The sequence below is a fragment of the Martes martes genome (genome assembly GCF_963455335.1).
Source record: "Martes martes genome assembly, chromosome: 17".
Lineage (NCBI taxonomy): Eukaryota > Metazoa > Chordata > Mammalia > Carnivora > Mustelidae > Martes > Martes martes.
The window spans coordinates 13,202,543-13,223,794 of record NC_137905.1 but is presented as its reverse complement, the minus strand read 5'-3'; the positions used below and the strand labels follow the sequence as shown (position 1 = coordinate 13,223,794).

Here is a 21,252-nt window from a genome sequence, read left to right as displayed (position 1 = left end):
TGCAGAGAAGTTTTCTCGATCTCGTCCTCAGAGCCATTCACGTCCACTCCCAGAACCTTGTAGTAGGCTTTCCTTCAGCTCCGGCTGTGCAATGTTTTAGGAGCTGTGCATGTTCTTAATGTTTTCTTCGTCTGATACACTTTTCTGCAGTCCTGTCCTGCTTTTTGAAATTGTTCTGTATCCATGTAACACTGAGCTTTTCCCAAGGAGGATTTTAACTAAGTGGCCCCAAGCCTCGCTGCATTTGTGCAAACTTCTGTTGCACCATCTAATCTCCTGAGCTTGGAATGAACTATACCCCAGTTACAGCAGGGTTCGGCATTTGTTTTTATATTGTTGGGGGTCTGTCCCTGGGGCTTCTGTATATAGCTCATAGGCCAGCTTGTCATTTCCTCCTTTAAATGCTTTATTCCCACCTTCTTTCTCTGCTTTAAGGGCTTTGGCATTTCTGCAAGCAAGGCAGGCACTTCTGTGGTCAGGAGTCACCTTGGAAGCCTGTATAAAAAACTGAACTACTTTCTCAATGCGGTCTTCCTAATAATGGCAGAGACCTCCTACACACAGAGCATGGCCCTTAGTGGAATGTCACTGGCCGCAGACTGTCCTTCTAGATAATGACCCAGCATGGCTAAATATTGTGCTTTGGTAATTTTGAAGCAACGGCAGATGGGGCAAACTCTAGGGCACCATCCATGCTGAAAACCACTTGCCAAAAATCCTGCTTCTCAGAATCTGTTTCTTCTTTTCTCATGCTCATATATGTCCTATTGTGCCTGAACACTTTTGTGAGCCAGTTCTAGAGCTCTCTGGAAACGGTGACATGCCACCATGGCATTCCCTAGAGGTCGGGGGCATTGGCCTTCCCATAGACGTCCCCAGGTTTAAAACTATCATTGAACCTCACTGCTATGTGTCTCCAAAAGCTTCGTGGAACTTTCTGAGCATCATCAAAATGGCCACTCAATTCTCACATAGCTGGCATTTTTAGGACGCATATCTAGGTTTTATTTATTTTTCTTAAGATTTTAGTTATTTATTTGACAGAAATCACAAGCAGGCAGAGAGGCAGGCAGAGAGAAAGGAAGGGAAGCAGGCTCCCTGCTGAGCAGAGAGCCCGATGTGGGGCTCGATCCCAGGACCCTGAGATCATGACCTGAGCCAGAGGCAGAGGCTTTAACCCACTGAGCCACCCAGGCGCCCCCATATCTAGGTTTTAGTACAATAATTATAAGCTTCACTATCATCTTTCTTGGCATAGTTTGCATTTCCTTTTTTCCTTGAAAGACTGCTTCCCTCTTCACCATCAAGCAGCTCTGGCTCTGTCACCGCCATTACCACATGGTGCTGGAGGCAACCACCATCTTACCCCTGAGACTACCACTCCATTCTTTTTTACTGTCAAATAATATTCCATTGTATGGATACACCACATTTTCTCTAACCATTCATCAATTGATGGACATTTGGGTTGTTTTCACTGGGGGGGCTATTATGAATTAATACCCAGTGGAAAAAAGACAGTCTTTTCAATAAATGATGCTGGGAAAATTGGACAGCCACATGGAGAAGAAGGATATTGGACCATTCTCTTACACTGCACTCAAAGATAAACTCTAAACGGATGAAAGACCTCAGTATGAGACAGGAATCCATCAAAATCCTAGAGGAGAACCTCAGCAATAACCTCTTCGACATCGGCCACAGCGATGTCTTTCAAGTCATGTCTCCAAAGGCAAGCGAAACAAAAGCGAAAGGGGACTATTGGGACTTCATCAAGATAAAAAGCTTCTGCACAGCAAAGGAAACAGGCAACAAAACAAGAAGGCAACCCATGGAATGGGAGAAGATATTTGCAAATGACACTACAGACAAAGCGCTGATATCTAAGATCTATAAAGAACTTCTCAAACTCAACAACCAAAAAACAAATAATCAAGTCAAAAAATGGCCAGAAGACATGAACAGACACTTCTCCAAAGAAGACATACAAATGGCTAACAGATACATGAAAAAATGTTCAATGTTATTAGCCATCAGGGAAATTCAAATCAAAACCACATTGATAGACCACCTTACACCAGTTAGAATGGCAAAAATTGACAAGGGAAGAAACAACAAATGTTGGAGAGATTGTGGAGAAAGGGGAACCCTCTTACACTGTTGGTGGGGATGCAAGTCGGTACAGCCACTTTGGAAAACAATATGGAGTTCCCTTGAAAAGTTGAAAAGAGAGGTACCCTACAACCCATCAATTGCACTACTGGGCATTTACCCCAAAGATACAAATGTAGTGATCCAGAGGGGCACCTGCACTCCAATGTTTATGGCAGCAATGTCCACAATAGCCCAACCATGGAAAGAGCCCAGATAGCCATTGACAGATGAATGGATAAAGAACATGTGGTCTTACTCAGCCATGGGAGAAAAAAAAAAGAAATCTTGCCATTTTCAACAATATGGATGGAACTAGAGGGTATTATGCTAAGCAAAATAAGTCAATCAGAGAAAGACAATTATCATATGATCTCACTGATGAGCAGAATTTAAGAAACAACGCAGAGGATCATAGGGGAAGAGAGGAAAAAATGAAACAAGATGAAACCAGAGAGGGAGACAAATCGTAAGACTCTTAACCTTAGGAAACAAACTGAGGGTTGCTGGAGGGGAGGTGGGTGGAGGGATGGGGTGACTGGGACACTGGGGAGGGTGTGTGCTATGGTAAGCGCTGGGTATTGTGTAAAACTGATGAATCACAGACCTGTACCCTTGAAACAAATAATACATTATATTTTAATAATAATTTAAAAAAATTTTAAAGACAAGATTAAGTATTTTCCCCCATTTTGTAGGGTGTCTTTTCACTTTGTTGATAGTGTCCCAGGATACACAACAGTTTTTAAGTCTGATGAAGTCCAATTTATCTTTTTTTTTTCTTTTTTTTGGTTGTTTGTGCTTTTGGTATCCTATCTAAGAAGCTGCTGCCTAATCCAAGGTCGCAATGATTTATAAGTGTTTTAAGAGTTTTAGAGTTTTAGCTTTTCCATTTAAGTCTGTGATGCATTTGGAGTTAATTTTTGCATATGCTGTGAGGTAAGAGCCCAACTTCATTTTTGTGGGGCTATCCAACTGTCCCAGCACCATTTTTGGAAAAGACTATTTCCTCCATTGGATGGTACTGGGACCCTCACCAGAACTCAGCTGACCACAGAGGCATAGACAGATAGGGATTTACTTCTGGACTCTCAATCCCATTCCACTGATCTGTATGTTTACCTCTATGCCAGTACCACACTATCTTCAATTTCTGTAAATCTGTGTAAGTTCTGAACTCTTAAGGCCTTTTAATATATGAAAGCTTATTTTCCCTTTTTTGTTATTGTTGAAGAAACTGGGTCATTCTGGATTTGGTTGACTGCATCCTTGGAATGCCATTCAACATACTTATCGATGCATTTCTTAATATTCAGATCAAAAACCTCCATTAAATTTGGGTATAGTTTTCATAGGAGGTATTGCCTTACAGCAGGAGGCACCAAACGTCTTCTCATCCCCCTTTAGTGAGCTAATGTCAAGTTCTTTCTCCATGATTCATCTATTAAAAAATTCTCCATCAGCCTTTTATCTTTCATCAAACACTGAGGATTCTAGCCCGCATCCAGTATTCCATTAGTCAATCCGGGTGGTGAATTTCTGCTTCTACTTTTCCTTCTACATTTATTACTGTGATCCTCCTAGAATGGAGAACTTTCCCTCCTCCTCTGTTTTCTTACCTCAAAGTTTGTTCTGTATAGAAAAACCAGGGTAATCGTTTGATTCTTTCCCTTGGCTTATGTACCAGTTTCCAGAATGGGTTCTTCCCTGGAATCCTCCAAAGGTAACTAGTGATGATTCTTCAGTATCATTTGGATTCATTAATCTTTTAACTTCTATAATTCAATCCATTGAAGTTGCTTTTAAGGCAGGTTGACTGAGGTAAATTTGCATACGCTGAAGTCCATCTTCTTTAAGTGTACAGTTTGATGAGTTTTAATAAATATACACAAACACGTTATTCTAAGATCTGGAACATTTCTATCACCCCAAAAACTTCTCCTGTATCCCTTTGTAGCCAATCCCTTTCCCTGCTCTATACCTCTGATGAATATTTATCTAATTGCTATTCCTAATAGGGTTTTCCCCCCCAAAATATTATATAAACAGAATTATAAAGTATGTTGCCCTTTCTGTTGTGTCTTCTTTCACTTAGCAAATGTGTTGGGGATACTCAACAGAGTGTATCAGTGGTCCATTCCTTTTATACTGAGTAGCATTCCATTATATCACAATTTGTTGATCCATTTATCAGTTGACAAGCATTTGCATTGCTCCCAGGGTTTCCCAAGTATGAATAAAGCCACATACATTTGCATACAAATGGTCTTTCTCTGGAAATATTTTATTTTTCTTAGGGAAATATCTAGGGGTGAGTCACTGGGCCGTATGAGAGCTGGAGATGTAACAACAAGAAATTGCGAAGCTGTTTGTTATTCTTCTCGGTGCTCAAATTATTTCATCATGAGGATAGTGGGAGCTCCTTCCAGTAGGGTCCTGTCCTACGAACATGACTCCAGTAGTCTTCAACAGCTTCCTTGCTTTCAAGCATGAATGGAGTTTCGAGGCCCACCTCGGACATTTTCTGCCTCGGACTAGAAATGAGCTACTTTTCCGCAGAGCTCTGTTTGTGGGGAATGATACTTAGAAATCAGAGCCTGAGCTCTAGGAGTGCTTATTGGTTGTCAGTGTCCATAGGCTCTTCAGGTGGACAGACCTTTTTTTTGAGAGAAAGACACAGCGAGCCCACATCCAAGCGGAGGGGAGAGGCAGAGGGAAAGAAAGAATCTTAAACAGGCTCCACACTCAGCACGGAACCCAGTGCGGGGCTTGATCTCACGACCCTGATATCGTGACCTGAGCTGAGATCAGGAGTCAGACACTTATCCAACGGAGACACGCAGGTGCCCCCAGAAATTACTATTTTTAAGTAGAAAAATAATTTATAGATAAATCATTAGAATTATAAGGTTTCTTTTAACTTCCTTGGATTATGTGCATCTCTCTTGCCTTGTACTGAGAATCTTTTTTCTTATTGACACTTAAGATGATCATTTGTTTTCTCCTTCTGTATGGACAGTAGTTTCAAAATGGTAACACGGATATCACTTAACAAGAGACAAGTCCATGCAGTTTAAGATTTCTTCATGGTTCTACGTTCAGTTATCTCCTCACTGGACATGTACAGTCCAAAAACCATACACTTCCATCTGCTTGTTATTTTTAGGGATTTTTAAAAATTTTAATTACATAAAACACGTAATTCCAAAGTAAAAACTATAGAAAGTATGTTCAGAAAGTTCTAGCTTCCAGTCCCTATCTTTCGCTCCTATCATTTCCCTCTCCCTGAAGATAAACATTTCATATATTTTGATTTATCATTGAATGGTTTATATTTCAAAACAGAAGCAGGGGCGCCTGGGTGGCTCATTTGGTTAGGCATCTGACTCATGATTTCAGCTCAGGTATTGATCTCAGCGTCCCGGGATCTAGCCCCAGTCAGGCTCCATACTCAGTCGGAGTTTGCTTGGGGGTCTCTCTCCTTCTCCCTTTGCCTCTCCCCCCAATCATGTTCTAAAATCAATCAATCAATCAATCTTGGGGGGGAAAAGCATGTTTTTCATAGTTTGTATCTTTTTGCCTATAAAAGGTAGCATATTATTTTTTAAAGCATATTGCTTTTTACTTTTTTAAAAGGTTTTATTTATTTGAGAGACAGCACGAGCTGGGGGAGGGGCAGAGGGAGAAGCAGACTCCCCACTGAGCAGGGACCCCGATGTGGGGCTTAATCCCAGGACCCCCGAGATCATGACCTGAGCCAAAGGCAGACGCTTAACTGACTGAGCCATCTGGGCACCCCTAAAAACTTTTTATTTTAAAATAAAACACAGTTGGGGCACCTGGCTGGCTCAGTCAGTAGAGCATAGGACTCTTGATCTCGGGGTTGTGAGTCTGAGCCCCATGTTGGATATAGAGAATACTTAAAAATAATAATATAAAATAAAATATTTAAAATAGAACACAGGGATAACATCCAACAAATGTACAGTTTAATGAATTATCGTAAGACAATCATGCCTTGGAACTATCACCAAATCAAGAAATAGAAAAGTTGGCCAGGCACCCCAGAAGCCCCTCATGAGACCTACCCCAGTCACAGCACCCCCCTAAAGCAACCACCGTCCTAGGACAGCATTCACCGTGATGGTTTCTTTTTATTTTATTTTTTTTTCCCGTGATGGTTTCTTTACGGCTTTATCCAGCACACTATCAACTGTGCCTCCCTCAATACTATAGCTTTCAAGCTTCATCTTTTTCTTAAATTTCATGTATCCTTTAAGTCTTTTCTCATCTATGGAATTTCCCTTCCATCCCATTCCCTCCCTTACAATTCATCTGTGGATGAACCCGGGATATTTGCTCAGTACAGTGTCTCCGGTCCAGACTTCATCGATAGCACACTCATGGTACAATTCAATATGTTCCTTTGTCCTCTGTTTCTGCACATTGGCAGCTGGATCAGACTCAAGCTCAAACCCTTTGTTACCAGTGTAAGTGCAACTGGGTTATTTCAACAGGAGGTATGCAACATCTGATAATTATTCTTTTCTGATGTTGATGGCCGCTGATTCTTCATGCCTAGACCCATTAATTCATTGACAGTTGCTAAGTGTGATATTCTCACTTACTTTGGTATCTGATCAAGGCTTTTCCCACGAGGCAAGCGGAGGCAGGAGCAGATCAGCAGTTTGGCCAAGATGCCTGATATGAATGAAATATTGTGCTTTCCTCCCACAGCTGACCTCTCTATGAAATCAGAAGGGCTCCAGACCTGTGTGATCTGTTTTCGAGTGCCTGTTTCCCAGACTAGACTGGACGGGATCCAGATAGGCACTGCCTTTACACTTGTCATCCAAAGTCACCTGGCAGGTTTTATCAAGTGAGACCCACTCCTGGGCCCACAGACCAAATGCTTGCAGCAAGCAGGACGCTCCTGGCAGGTGTGGCATGTAATGATTAGGAGCAGCTGGGAGGCTTGGCACCCAGGCCAGATCCCCTGGGCACCTTCCAAGTTGGCGTATTGTCTTAAGTGAAACAGAACATGAACACCTGCCCAGTTCAACAGATGACCGAAGCGCTGAGACAGGAAGACATGTTCCTCAACTCACCTTGGGGTCAGGTGCCTAGCCCAACACACCTTGGGCGTATTTACATATATTGAGACATATTTCTCTATAGTCACTCGCCTTTTTACTCAAATTAACTTGTAAAGAAAACGGGATAACACTTTCATTAAGAGAGAAACAGTTGTCACTTGCCAAAATGAAAAGGTCACATCAAGGAAAGCAAAAACAAATGTAATTAAATTCTAGTGAGAAAGCTTTACCTGCTGAAGGCTGAGCTACAGATCTGCTCTCTCTCTCTCTCTCTTTTTTTTTTTGAAAAGGGAGACGAGCAAAGGTTAGAGAACTGTAAGGAACAAACGGAGGGGGAGGGGTAAGTGGGGGATGGGCATTAAGGAGGGCCTGTGATGTAATGACCACTGGGTGTTCCATGCAACTGATGAATCATGAACTTCTATGCATGAAACTAATAATACACCATGTGGTAACTAACTTGAATTTAAATAAAATCATTTAAAAAAAAAGAAAAGGAAAAAAAAATATTTTAGCACAGACAGAGTCTTTTCCCCAGAGCAGTATTTCTCAACCAGGAGCTGGATTCTGTCCCCCAGGTGACATTGGGCAATGTCAACAGATATTTTTGGTTGTCCCAACTGTGGATAGGGGTGCTGGGGCCAACGGTCTCGTGCAAGCAGGCCAGAGATGCTGTCAACACCCTCCAGTGCACAGGGCAGCCCCTCACAACAAAGAATTTTCTGGCCCCAAATGTCAATAGTGCTGAGGCTGGGAAACCCTTCCTAGATAAGTCAGGAGGGTTGAAAAAGAACGGCAAAGTCACTTCCTCCCTCTGGGACCCAGCGTGATTTAAGGAGGGAGCCAGGGACCCGTAACACCATCTAACGTGAACCAGGGCTGCAACCCCTCACTTAGAGGAAGCTGGAGACGCAGGGAAGAGGGGAAGCACCAGCCTCGGGTGCTAAAAGGGGGCTCTTAGCCAAAGGCTCACTGAGAAGGTGAGCTCGCAGCAGCAGTACCAGGCGCCATTCTGCTGTACTAAGCCGCAAGCCACTACTCCGTGCGGCTGCCATGCTGGGAATTAGTAACTGGTGATTCTGGTAAGAGGCTCACAGGGCAGTGGGGCAGGCAAGAGCGAAAGACACGGGCACAAAAGAGCATCACGAAAAAAATGTGTGCAGCCAAAGGGAAGATGAGGAACCACCCACCAGGGGACCCCAGGTGAGTGGGGGTCAGGGGGGCAGGAAAGGTTTCCGAAGGAAGAATTGATTCTGATTCTTAAGCCTCCCACGCAGCTCCCTCTGGGTGAAAGCAGGGCTAATTCAAAAGCAAGGCGCGCCTTCCAGGGGAGCGCAAGGATCCACACATTTTTTTTTTTTAAATAGGGAACAGAATAGCGTTGGGATGTATGGGCTTTTTTTTTTTTTTTTAAGATTTTATTTATTTATTTGACAGAGAGAGATCACAAGTAGGCAGAGAGGCAGGCAGAGAGAGAGTGGGGAAGCAGGCTCCCTGCTGAGCAGAGAGCCTGATGCGGGGGGGGGGGGGGGGGGGGGGACCCAGGACCCTGAGATCATGACCTGAGCCGAAGGCAGAGGCTTTAACCCACTGAGCCACCCAGGCGCCCCTCTCCAATAATTTTAAAGGAAACGGCAAGCTGTAGGCCAGGCGTATCCGCTGCCCTGCTATTTACTTTTGCAGAAAGAAAACTGGAAACAACTCAGGCTAAACTACAGGAAAACAGCGTAATCCGAGAACTAATTGGTATTTATTGGGAGCTGACCGTGGGCCAATGGGTGTAGCAAAATGATGACACCTTTCTCTCCTGTGGCAACTCTGCAAATGAGCCCTCCCACTAAATGAGAAAAGCCAGACTGAAAAAACAGAAGGGCAGAAGGGAGTCTTCTCAACCCATACTGCAGAAACTGCTGGACATCCTTAGACCGGGGGGGGGGGGGGGGGGGGTGACGGGGGGTGTTAAGCATAAGCTTTACCCCACCCCATGCATAAAAAGAACCTGAAATGGACCATGGGCTTAATGGTAAGACCTAACACTATAAAAATTCTAAGCAAAAACCCAGGAGAAAATCTTTGTGGCTTTGAGGTGGTCAGAATGTTCTTTAATATGAAACCAGAAGTAGAAACCGTGAAAAAGAATGGCGGTGAGGGAGGCTCATCAGGACCCAGCTGGAATTATGTTATCAGAGCGTTCGTTTTTGTGGCTATTTATAGCAGGTGATGTGGCTCTCCTATTAAAATAAACGTGGCTGGGTCTTTCAAACGTGAATGACTCTAAGGAAGAAAACGTGCAGGGAAGATAGAGACTGTGAGGCTAGAAATGGAGTTCAAACCCTGGCTCCACCTTGCAGAAGGAGAGGTGAGGATCCACTGCCTCAGGCTCCTCATCTGTAAAATGGGCTTGATATGAACTTCCAGCCTCAGTGGGTTACGTGAGGATTTACCAAGTTTCTATCTATGGAAAGCTCAGAACATGAGCTGGTGTAGCGTTCCAAGTACTCAGTATTTTTCATTGTTATCATTCACTATTATAAATTGCAGTAAAAATGAGTTTTGGAAAACTTCTGCCTCCTCATTTATTTTTGAATGATTTCCTTTATTGCTGTTGCCTTTGCACCATCAATAGAGATCTGTGAGGAAAACACTTACTTGATTGTGAAAGAAGAAAGAAGCCCAGTGTGGAAGTAGTCACATGGGACCCCTGTACACTCTAAACAGCCCCGACTTTGAGAAAGCCGCTGCTGTCCCCTTGCAGGACTCTGACCTCCAACCATTAACCTCCAACCTCTGACCTCTGGCAAGCAAGAAGACTCAAGAGTAGAACAGAGTGTGGAGGCTCCACACTAGTGCTATTCTTGGAACACAGGGATAAGTGGACAAAGGGATCCCAGCAGACCTTTAGAGCCTGAAAACATCTTTGGAGCAATAGCATAAAAAAGAAAACAAACCAGAGGCGCCTGGGTGGCTCAGTGGGTTAAGCCTCTGCCTTCGGCTCAGGTCATGATCCCAGGATCCTGGGATCGAGCCCCGCATCAGGCTCTCTGCTCAGCAGGGAGCCTGCTTCCCCTCTCTCTCTGCCTGCCTCTCTGCCTACTTGTAATCTCTGTCAAATAAATAAATAAAATCTTTTTAAAAATAAAAGAAAAAGAAAACAAACCAAAGCAAAAAGGGGTGAGGTAGGAGTCAGTAGTCTTCAGCCCGGCAGCACCGTGGAGGGACACCTCTGCAGAGAGCTACCCTCTCTGGGCGTCAAAGGCAACAACCAGCACCAAGAAAGCAGCAGACACAGAGCAGCGGAACTCTCCCGTGTCACTCTTGGAAGCGTCCACCAGTACAATCACTGTGAAGACTGGCAATTCTAATGAAGTTAAACGTAAACCTGCCCCATAGCATAGCAATTCCATTCCTCATATTCAACCTGGAGAAATCAAAGCCCATGTCCACCAGAAAATGAACGAGAAAATGCGTCGCCACAACATACACCTTTTGAATCATCCAGAGCTCCAAACACTGAAAACCATCCAAATGTCCATCCATGCAAGAATGGATGCAAAAACTGTGATCTGATCACACGACACAACACCACGCAGCAAGAAAAAGGAACCTACTGGTCTGTGCAAAAACACGGCCGAATCTTAAAAACACTGTGAGCCAAGGAGGCTAAATGCAAAAAAGCACAGGCTACAGAATTCCACTTATAGGTAAATGCAAGGATAGGCCAGAAGATTGGTCAACAGTGATAGAAATCTGAATGCTGGTGGTGTGGGGTGGCTGGTGGTGGTAGGAATTCCCAGGAAAGGGGCATGATGGCAACACTCCAGCTCCTGACTGGTAGTCGTCTGGGTAGACACAACGGTCAAAAAGCATCCATGTTGAATAGTGTCCCCTCCAAAATTCACGTCCACCTGGAAACTCAGAACGTGACCTTACTTGGAAATCGGTCCAAGGAACGGTGCGGATGTAATAATTTAGAGTAAGGTCACACCAGATTAGGGTCGATCGTAATCCAATGACTCATGTTCTTTTAAGAAGAGTGGCAGAGTACCACGTGGTGATGAAGACAGAGAGGGAAACAGCGCGTCCACAAGCCAAGGAACGCCAGGAACCGCAAGCAACCCCCAGGAGCCAGGAGGAGGCCGTGAGAGATCCTCTCAGGAGCTTCAAAGAGATCAGGGCCCTGCTGACACCTGGATTTTGGATTTCTAGTCTCCAGACCTGTGAGAGAACACCCTTCTGGTTCCTTTAACCCCCAGGTTTGCGGTACTTTGCTTGTAACCCTAAGATACTAATACACCACCAAACTAATACACCACCTACATATAAGGCCTGAGCATTTTAAGTAAATTATACTCCAATTTAAAACATTTTACGGGCGCCTGGGTGGCTCAGTAGGTTAAGCGTCTGCCTCCAGCTCAGGTCATGATTCCAGGGTCCTGGGATCGAGCCCCGCATCGAGCTCCTGGCTCAGCAGGGAGCCTGCTTCTCCCTCTCCCTCTGCCTCTCGCTTTGCTCGTGCTCACTTTCTCTCAGTCTCAAATGAATAAAAAAAATCTTTAAAAAAATGAAAAATAAAACGTTTTCAGTAGTTAGTTGGAAACAGCAAGCTAGTGCTGCCGGCTCCCCACACCTGAAGGAGAGCCAGCCCAGTGACGTTCACCGGGAGAACCCGGACACTGTCCAGCTGGACCCCTCTCCCTTTACACTCATCCACCATTCGAAGCTGTCTCCTCTGTCCACAGCAAAAATGTGCCCTATACCCTCTCAAAAACTGATACCACAGGTGTGTATGGGCAGCACTACCCAAGACAGTCACCTTGCAGCCGCCACGTTCAAAAGCCAACCAGTCAATTTTCAAGGGAGCTCTAAGCCTTGGAATTAAAGACTGCAGAAAAACCTGGTCAGAGGCCAAGAGCGTTGGGCCCACTCTTTGTCCTAGCTCACAAATGTATTATCTGAAATGCCAACCTTAAGGAATCTTTCATTCCTCTGCCTTCTGTAGCCCAGACACTGACAAAAGATTTTCTTTCCTTCATAGTTTGCTTCATCTTAGAAGCCTGGAGAACTTGCTGACCTTGAGAACTTGCTGATCACTTGTCTAAGCACACCCTGCAGATATCTGCCTGAGGGCTGAGGTCAGCGAAGGTCAGGAAGGTCACTGAATGCAGGGACCACGCGGTCCCATCCCCACTGGATTCTTTAATCCCCACTCAGGCTCCCTAACATTCATTGCAAGGAGTTCTCCATATACTAAACTTACTGACTCCTCATAACGAGACTAGACATGGGAAATGTTCTCATCCTCACTTTCCAGTAAGGAAACCGAGGACCAGAGGCGTGAAGTAACTTGTCTGAGATCACACAAGTAGTAAACCCAAGAGCAAGGACTTAAGCCCAGACAAACTGGCCAAGCAGTTACTGTTGTTTGTTTTTTTTTTTTTAAAGGTCGTTTGCATACGTCTTTTTCCTTCTTTTTTTTTTTTTTTTTTTTTTTTTAGATTTTATTTATTTAGTTGACAGACAGACTACAAGTAGGCAAGAGAGGTAGGCAGGGAGAGAGAGGAGGAAGCAGGTTCTCCACGGAGCAGAGAGCCCGATGTGGGGCTCGATCCCAGGACCCTGGGATCATGACCTGAGCCAAAAGCAGAGGCTTTAACCCACTGAGCCACCCAGGCGCCCCCAGCAGTTACTATCTTAATCACTGGGCGGCACTGCCAAGTGGTTGCCTCATCTACGGACTGGGCACGGCATCCCTCCAGTGACCAAGAACCCAGAGGTGCTTCTTTGTTACAGACCCAGACTCTTCACTTTTTCCCTCTTCCTGAGAAAAGTTAGGACAGAGAGTCCCAAGTTTATAATACCCCAGTGGCTCTAAAAGCCTATTGCAACATCCTCTCAAGTATTAGGTAAACGAAACTGAGTATAATAAAAATTGTTTAGCTACATTTTGGTGGGGGGGTGACATGTTTTGTTTTGAAATTAATCAAAACAATAATGGAACTAAACTGAAAAAGACTAAGATCAGAATCATGCAGTTTTCCATAAATTGGTGGAAAACCCCAGTTTCTTTTCTTTTTTGATATAAGCTCTATGCCCAGTGTGGGGCTTGAACTCATGGCCGCCACATCAAGAGCTGCCTGCTTTACCAACTGGGCCAGCCAGGTGTCCCAACCCCGGTTTCTATTGCCAGGAAAGAGTCTGGAGCTGGGTTGCTGGGAAGAGAAACAAACTAATGGTTCCTTACTTCAGGAAGGGCCACTTCAGCCCACATGCACTGACTCTAATGTTTATAGACCCTCTCCAGCGGAGTTCACAGTGGCAAATGGCTCTGTCAACAAAGCTTCCCCAACAGGGCGGCACAGCATAGTAAAAGACCATAGGGAATTTATTTAAAGAAGGCAAGGACAGTTCAATATTAGGAAACTTCTGAATACAACATAATAATAGATCCTAGGAGATCCATAAATGTAATAAACATGTGACAAAATTTAACACCATTTTCTGGTAAAGAAAAAAAATCCTCATTAAAGTAGGATGTGATGGATAATTCCTTAACATGATAAAACATATAAAACTCGGATAAAAGCCAGGATTTTGATTAACTGGGAAGACCCTAGTAGCATTCCCACTAAAGTCAAGGCAGATGTACAGGTGCCAACTAATTGTTATACAGAAGGTACTAGTCAATGCAATTAAAAAACCTCAAGAAATTAGAGATATAAGAATTGGATAGGAAGCCAAATCATTTCCATTTATATATGGTATGCATTCCATCCAAAAGAACCGAGAAACTACTACAAACAATAGACAGAAAAGGCTCCACAAAAAAGATAAATGTCTAGGAATAAACTTATCAAAAAATATGCAAGCTTTTTACTAAAAAACTATAAACAATACTGAAGGACACAGAAAAAAGATTTTCATGGAAAGACATACCATGTTCTTGGATAGAAAGATTCAACATCATGTTACATATGTCCATTCTATGAAGTTAATGTGCAAATTTAAAGCAACCTCAATATATTCCACAAAAGAGGATATTTAAATGGCCAACACCTATATTTTTAAAGGTGCTCAAACTCATTGATAATTAGAGAAGTGAAAATTAAAACCAAAATTAATTACCACAGCACACATCAGAATGAATCAAATGTAAAAGACGAACAAAACCAGGTTTTACAAGCATGTAGAAAAACTGGAATCCTCAGACACCATTGGAAGGGGGGTAAATTGTTACACATCAGTTTGAACATTTGAACGACAGTTTGGCAGTATTTTCTGAAGTTGAATACATGCATATCCCATGGCCCAGACATTCCTCTTATAAGTAAATATCCAACAGAAATACATATATATGGACACCAAAAGCTGTTCATAGCAGCCTTATTCACGACAGCCAAAAGCTGGGAACAGGGGCAGTTGGGTGGATCAGCTGGTTAAGTGGCTGACTCTCGATTTTGGTTCAGGGCATGATCTCAGGATCCTGGGATGGAGCCCGGCAGTGGGCTCTGTGCTCAGCAGGGAGTCTGCCTGAGCTTCTTTCTCTCCCTCTGCCCTTTCCCCCACTCACACACATGCATGATCTCTCTCTCTCAAATAAATAAATAAATCCAAACAAACAAACAAACAAACAAACAAAACCTGGTAACAATTTAAATATCCATCAACTGGAGAACAGATAATTCTCACAGATGAAATATTATAATGTTGAGCAAAGAAGCCATCTACAAAAGAGTACATGTACACAAGGTTTTGGGTTTTGTTTTGTTTTTTAAGCAACAAAACCAATCTCTTACGTAAGAAACGAAGATGATGATTACCTTTCAGAAGAGACTGAAATCTAGGGGAGACTTCTAGGGATCTACAGGGGGATCTAGGGGGGCTTCTGTACACTGATTATGCTCTAGTTCCAGATCTGGGGAACAGTTTACTGTGTGTTTGCTTTGTGAGAACCCATTATGTTGTATACTCATAATTCATTCACTTTTCTGTATGTGCGTTATACTTCAGTTTTTACTAAAGCAATTCCAATAAAAACACCAACATGTGTGTATAATTAGATATGAGATTTTAAACTTCAAATAGAAAAGCTAATATGCAAGAATAGCCCAAAAGAGAGCTAAAAATAAGTGGAGCAGCCCTTCCATATACTAAAATACATTTTTAAATATTATAAACCTTAGCAAGCATAACAGTGGGAACATGAATGAACATGAATCAAGAGAAACCAACGGAAAAGACTAGCAAATTCTGGAAGAGACTCACATACCACGAGGAAAGAGCTAATGATAAAGTAGCTTCTCATTTTACCAGGGAGAGGATAAGCAGTGGGGGTGGACGGTGACTTGGATTTATACTTCACACCATGCATCAGGATAAATTCCAAATGGATCAACATTTGAATGTTAAAATAATAGAAGTAGGGAAGATTTTTGCACCCGTAAGTCAACATTCAGAAACCATTAAAAAAAAAAACTGATAAATTTGACTGCATAAAATTAAAAAATGCATGCATACAAAACAAATAAACCATCCACAAGATCAAAGAAAGGCTAAAACTGGACACAACTTGTAGCAAAGCAAAAGGCTAATCTCCCTAATAGATAATCACCTAGAAATGAGGAAGGAAACGGCAACAATCCAATTTTAAAAATAAGCAAAAACTGAACAAAGAAAAAAAGAGATAAAGAAAGCCGACTCTTAACTATAGAGAACTGGTGGGTACCAGAGGGGAGATGGGGGGATGGAGGAAACAGATGAAGGGGATTAGTAATACACTGAACGTGATGAGCACTGAGTAATGTACAGAACTGCCGAAACACTGTATTGTACACCTGAGACTAAAATAACACTGCATGGTAACTGTATTGGAATTAAATTTTTTTTTAAGATTTTATTTATTTATTTGACAGACAGAGATCACAAGTAGGCAGAGAGGCAGGCAGAGAGAGAGGGGGGAGGAAGCAGGCTCCCTGCCGAGCAGAGAGCCCGATGCGGGGTTCGATTCCAGGACCCTGGGATCATGACCTGAGCCGAAGGCAGAGGCTTTAATCCACTGAGCCACCCAGGCACCCCGGAATTAAATTTTTTAAAAACAAATGAAGAATACTTTCATTATTGAAGTCATTTCACAGTATACATAAGTCAAACCGCTATGCTAAATGTATACAACGATGTGTGTCGATTGCTCAATAAAACAAAAAATAGTTTAATTTTAAACACAAAAAAAGAAAAGATTATGAGTAAGACAGCTATAGAAAAAGAAATAAAAATGGTCCTTAGATGTATCACGAGTTTAAAACTTCTCCTAACGGGTGCCTAGGTGGCTCAGTCGGTTGAGCATCTGACTCCAGCTCAGGTCATGACCTCAGGGTCCTGGGACTGAGATCCGAGTCAGGCTCTACACTCAGCAGGGAGTCTGTTTCTCTCTGCCCCTATCCCCTCCTCATTCTTTCTCTCTCAAATTAATAAATAAATACAATCTTTAAAAAATCTTTTCATAACAAATTTAAATTAAGACTCCATTGAGTCATTTTCTCACCTATCAGATTGGTAAAAATCCAGTGATGTAACGATTTAATGCGCTGGCAAAGATGTGGGAAAACAGTAACTTCTCATCCAAAGCTGGTGGAGGCCTATTAGTAAGGCAGATACCTAGAATCCCGTTTCTGGGACTCTATCCTGCATATATAATACGCACCTGCGAAGTATCCCACGTACGAGCAGTGTCTTTGACAGCAGACGTCATACAACCTGAGAGTTCACCACACCACAGAACAGCATGATATATTCCGTGAAACAAGCAAGGCACAGAAGTGTGTATTTGATCTTGTGAATTGTGCCTGGCAGAGGTGGCAATGCATTTTATTTATTTATACACACACACGCACACACACGTATATGTGTATATAGGTTTCTAAATGCAAACACAAGCATATACAAGTTTATATATATAAAAATGTACTGTATACATAAAAATATATATACTTGTATTTGCTTGAAAAAACTCTGTATTAGAATAATTCACACTAAAGTATAAATGACTGGCAGCTCAGAACCTCCCAGAAATAGCACATCCTTTAAAGAAGATGCCTGTTAATAAACAAGTAAATACATCTGTAATTTGATGGATTTTTTTTGTCAGGGTGATAAAGTGAATTGGAAAGATGCTCATCCAGCAAGTCCGGAGATTTGGGGAGTCAGGAGGGCAGCCATGTACCAGGAGATTCCTTAGTTCCCCCAAGGATCAGCCTTAATTAGATTAGACCCAATAAACTCAAAGCTCAAAAAGTTGCCTGGGTGAGGAGGGTACTGGGTGATTATGGAACAGGTTATGGGGACTGGGTGGTTATGGAAAAGAAAAACTTTCACTATAATCCTTTTTAACAAGATGTTTAAACTGTAGGAATGTATTATCTAATCAGAACAGTGAACGGTATAAGAGAAGAGGGTCTTGATCAGGAATTCCCCCCCAAGACCCCCCCAGCACCTGTCCCAAGAGCCTCTGTCATTTACAATCAGGTAATGTTAAATATTTACGAGGAGTTTTATCACCCTGTAAGAGCTCATCGACTTTACCAGAAACATAAATATTGCAAGACACAGTGTGATAGGCAGATTGTGAGCAACTCGATTCACCTACCTTAAACTTTAAGTTGGCTCTTTAAGACAGCAAAGAAGGCGAAAACACCACAAAATCGCTGTGAAGTGCTGGCAGGTGAGCGTTTCGTTTCGGGGAAGCGGCTCCAACAAGCTCTGCACACCACAGCCAAGCCTCAGCCCTTCTCAAAGGTCAGTGTGCTTCAGACGCACCGGGAGGCGTTGTGAAAACACAGGCTCCCTGTCCCCACCCTCAGAGATGAAACTCACTAGGTCTGGGGCCCATGAACTTGTGTCTCTAATGAGCTTCTACTCCAGGGTGATCGTTTAAGGACACATTTGATCGTCCAGTCCACAGCAAGGCACCACGGCCTGGGATGTGTGAATAAATCACGTGGGAAGCTTATTAAAATACAGATTCGGATTCAGAGAGGTCTGGAGCCGGGCCTGGGGCTCTACATTTCTAAACAAGCTCCAAGGCGTTGCAGGGGATACTGGTCTGCACTCCGCACACAGGGTACCAAGGTTCAGGAAAGAGCCAACTCCATTCATTTTACAGAGAGAAAACTGTGCCTGGGACAAGGTAAAGGATTTTCCCCAGGTTCCCTGGACAGTCAGAGCAGAGACCAGCTGAGGCCCAGTCCACAATGGCCAGCACTGCTCAGGGATGCCTCCCTGAGCCATCACCAGACCTACCCCACAAAGCTGCATGAACCAACAGTGACGCCTCTAGAAGACGGTGTAGAAATTCTCTCTTTAAAAAAAAAAAAAAAAAAAGATTTTGTTTATTTATTTGACAGAGAAAGAGAGATCACAAGTAGGCAGAGAGAGAGAGGAGGAAGCTGGCTCCCTTCCGAGCAGAGAGCCCGATGCCGGACTCGATCCCAGGACTCTGAGATCATGACCTGAGCCGAAGGCAGAGGCTTTAACCCACTGAGCCACCCAGGCGCCCCGTGTAGAAATTTTCTAAAGGTGCGTGGGTGGCATCAGTCAGTGAAGCGTCTGACTCTTGATTTCAGTGTGGGTCACGATCTCAGGGTCATGGGATCGAGCCCCTCATGGAGCCCCCACTCCAGGCTCCATGCTCAGCGGGGAGTCTGCTTGAGATTCTCTCTCCCTGCCCCTCCCCCCTCTCTAAAAGAAAGAAAGAAATCTTCAAACAAAATTATTAATACATAGAAAGTCCTCTACTGAGTGGCTCAGTGAGTTAAGCCTCTGCCTTCAGCTCAGGTCATGATCTCAGGGTCCTGGGATCAAGCCCCGCATCAGGCTCTCTGCTCAGCGGGGACCCTGCTTCCTCCTCTCTCTCTCTGCCTGCCTCTCTGCCTGCTTGTGATCTCTGTCTATCAAATAAACAAATAAAATCTTAAAAAAAAAAAAAGAAAAGAAAAAAGAAAGTCCTCCACTCTTCTAAGAAATAAGCCACATACCAGAGAGCTTGCTTAGCTCCAATCACCAGTCTGTTCTTTTTTTAAATGCACTTCTGGCAAAATTATTTCTTCAGTTTTAGCACCTTCCCCTCCAGTGACTCACACCTCTGTCAGGCCCTGCTGTGGGAACCCGGGGGAGACGCTCAGCACTTCTCAACATGGGTGATCTGATTCTGAGGGAGGCGGGGGGCAGATCCCTGGGAAAGCTAAGGAGTCTATATATGGCTCCCGAATGACCTCAAAGCCTATAGACTTGCGCTGTTTGCCTTTTGCCAACTCACTTCATCACCGTGAAGAAAAGTCCATCACATTACAGATTTACTGGGATTAACAAGCATCTTCTTTTCAGGACCACAGTCTCTCTCGCTTCGCGTGCAATTACGCTGAAACCGAGGGAAACGGGTAGAATTCAGGACACTAACGTCTCCGGACTAATGGAGGCAGAGGGAGCCTTCCCTGAGGTGGAGCTTGATCCGGGAGCCCAGCTGCGGCTTGGCCTCTGCTCCACCGGCACCAGTAGGCCTCACCCCACCCCGGTGCCTCACAGGCTCTGAATGGTTTGTGGGAGGGCTCTGCTGCCAACTTGCTGTGTGACTGAGTAAATCACAGTTTGAGAGACTTTCAGAGCTGCAAGGAACGGGTCCCCTGGTCCTCTGATCCCAGAACCCCAATTTCTGAGCCAAAAAAATGCATGGCCCCTAATGGCCTGCCTGGGCTTGGCTTCCCCAGAGGCAGAGCCTGTGACAGGGGTTCAGTGTCACGTGAGGCGCTGAGGGCGTGCTCTCAAGAGAAGCCTGAGAGGTAATGTGAGCAGGATAGGGAAGGGCCGTTCTGGTAGGCTCTGAGGCATTCTTTTTTTTTTTTTTTTAAAGATTTTTATTTATTTATTTGACAGACAGAGATCACAAGTAGGCAGAGAGGCAGGCAGAGAGAGAGAGAGAGGAGGAAGCAGGCTCCCTGTTGAGCAGAGAGCCCGATGTGGGGCTCGATCCCAGGATCCTGGGATCATGACCTGTGCCGAAGGCAGAGGCTTTAACCCAGAGCCACACAGGGGCCCCGAGGCATTCTTTTTTTTTAAAATAGTTTTCTTTTTTTTTTTTTTTAAGATTTTATTTATTTATTTGACAGAGAGAGATCCCAAGTAGGCGGAGAGGCAGGCAGAGAGAGAGGAGGAAGCAGGCTCCCCGCTGAGCAGAGAGCCCTATGTGGGGCTCAATCCCAGGACCTGGGATCAGGACCTGAGCCCAAGGCAGAGGCTTTAACCCACTGAGCCACCCAGGCGCACCAATCGTTTTATTTTTTTAAGATTATTTATTTATTTATTTGACAGAGATCACAAGTAGGCAGAGAGGCAGGCAGTGGGGTGGGGAAGCAGGCTCCCTGATGAGCAGAGAGCCCGATGCAGGGCTCGATCCCAGGAACCTGAGATCATGACCTGAGCTGAAGGCAGAGGCTTTAACCCACTGAGCCACCCAGGCGCCCCTCTGAAGCATTTTTAAGTGACACCGCAGAGTCCTCCCAACTGAGGCAAGGAGGCTGGGCCCTGACTCAGTCAGGGGCCCCCCCCTGGGTGGGGGAGGGGTATAACCTCCCAAGTATCTCTGGCAAGGTGGCTTGGAGGAGGACATGGGTGTGCCGGTTGTCCCAGACCTTCCCACCCCACCACCGCTGGGAAATGCATCCAACAGTGGGTGAAGGGGATCAGAGCGCCTCAGATGTGTGTCTAAACAAGAGGCCCCAAAAATCACGAAAGAGAGAAGGTAAGAGAAGAACACAAGCTTTCCACCCCCCACTCCCCCACCCCCACCCCCGATTTCCAGAAGAATCTCGGAACCTGCACTTAGAATAAACCCGAACTGCTCTCCTGACTTCCCGGCAGGCAGCAAGGTGACCCCTCCCCCAGCTCCGCCCACTGACGTCAACCACACCTCAGACTGGCTCCTCCCTAAGGACTTTGCCTGTTTCCTCTACGTAGAGGT

The 21,252-nt window shown here is 44.3% G+C and overlaps 1 protein-coding gene across 5 annotated transcripts in view; it reads right to left on the bottom strand.

Annotated features, from left to right (window-relative positions):
* IL34 (interleukin 34) overlaps window positions 1-21,252 on the bottom strand; it is a 55,046-nt gene that overhangs the window by 12,477 nt on the left and 21,317 nt on the right. Inside the window, exon 1 of one of the 5 annotated variants that reach the window (XM_080828340.1) lies at window positions 18,540-18,597. The exons of 1 other annotated variant lie outside the window; for it this stretch is intronic. The gene's annotated coding sequence lies outside the window, so the exon portion shown is untranslated. Of the gene's footprint in view, window positions 1-17,886; window positions 18,208-18,539; window positions 18,598-21,252 lie in introns of those variants that run through there. 3 more of the 5 variants (XM_080828338.1, XM_080828342.1, XM_080828341.1) reach the window with 3 other exon arrangements.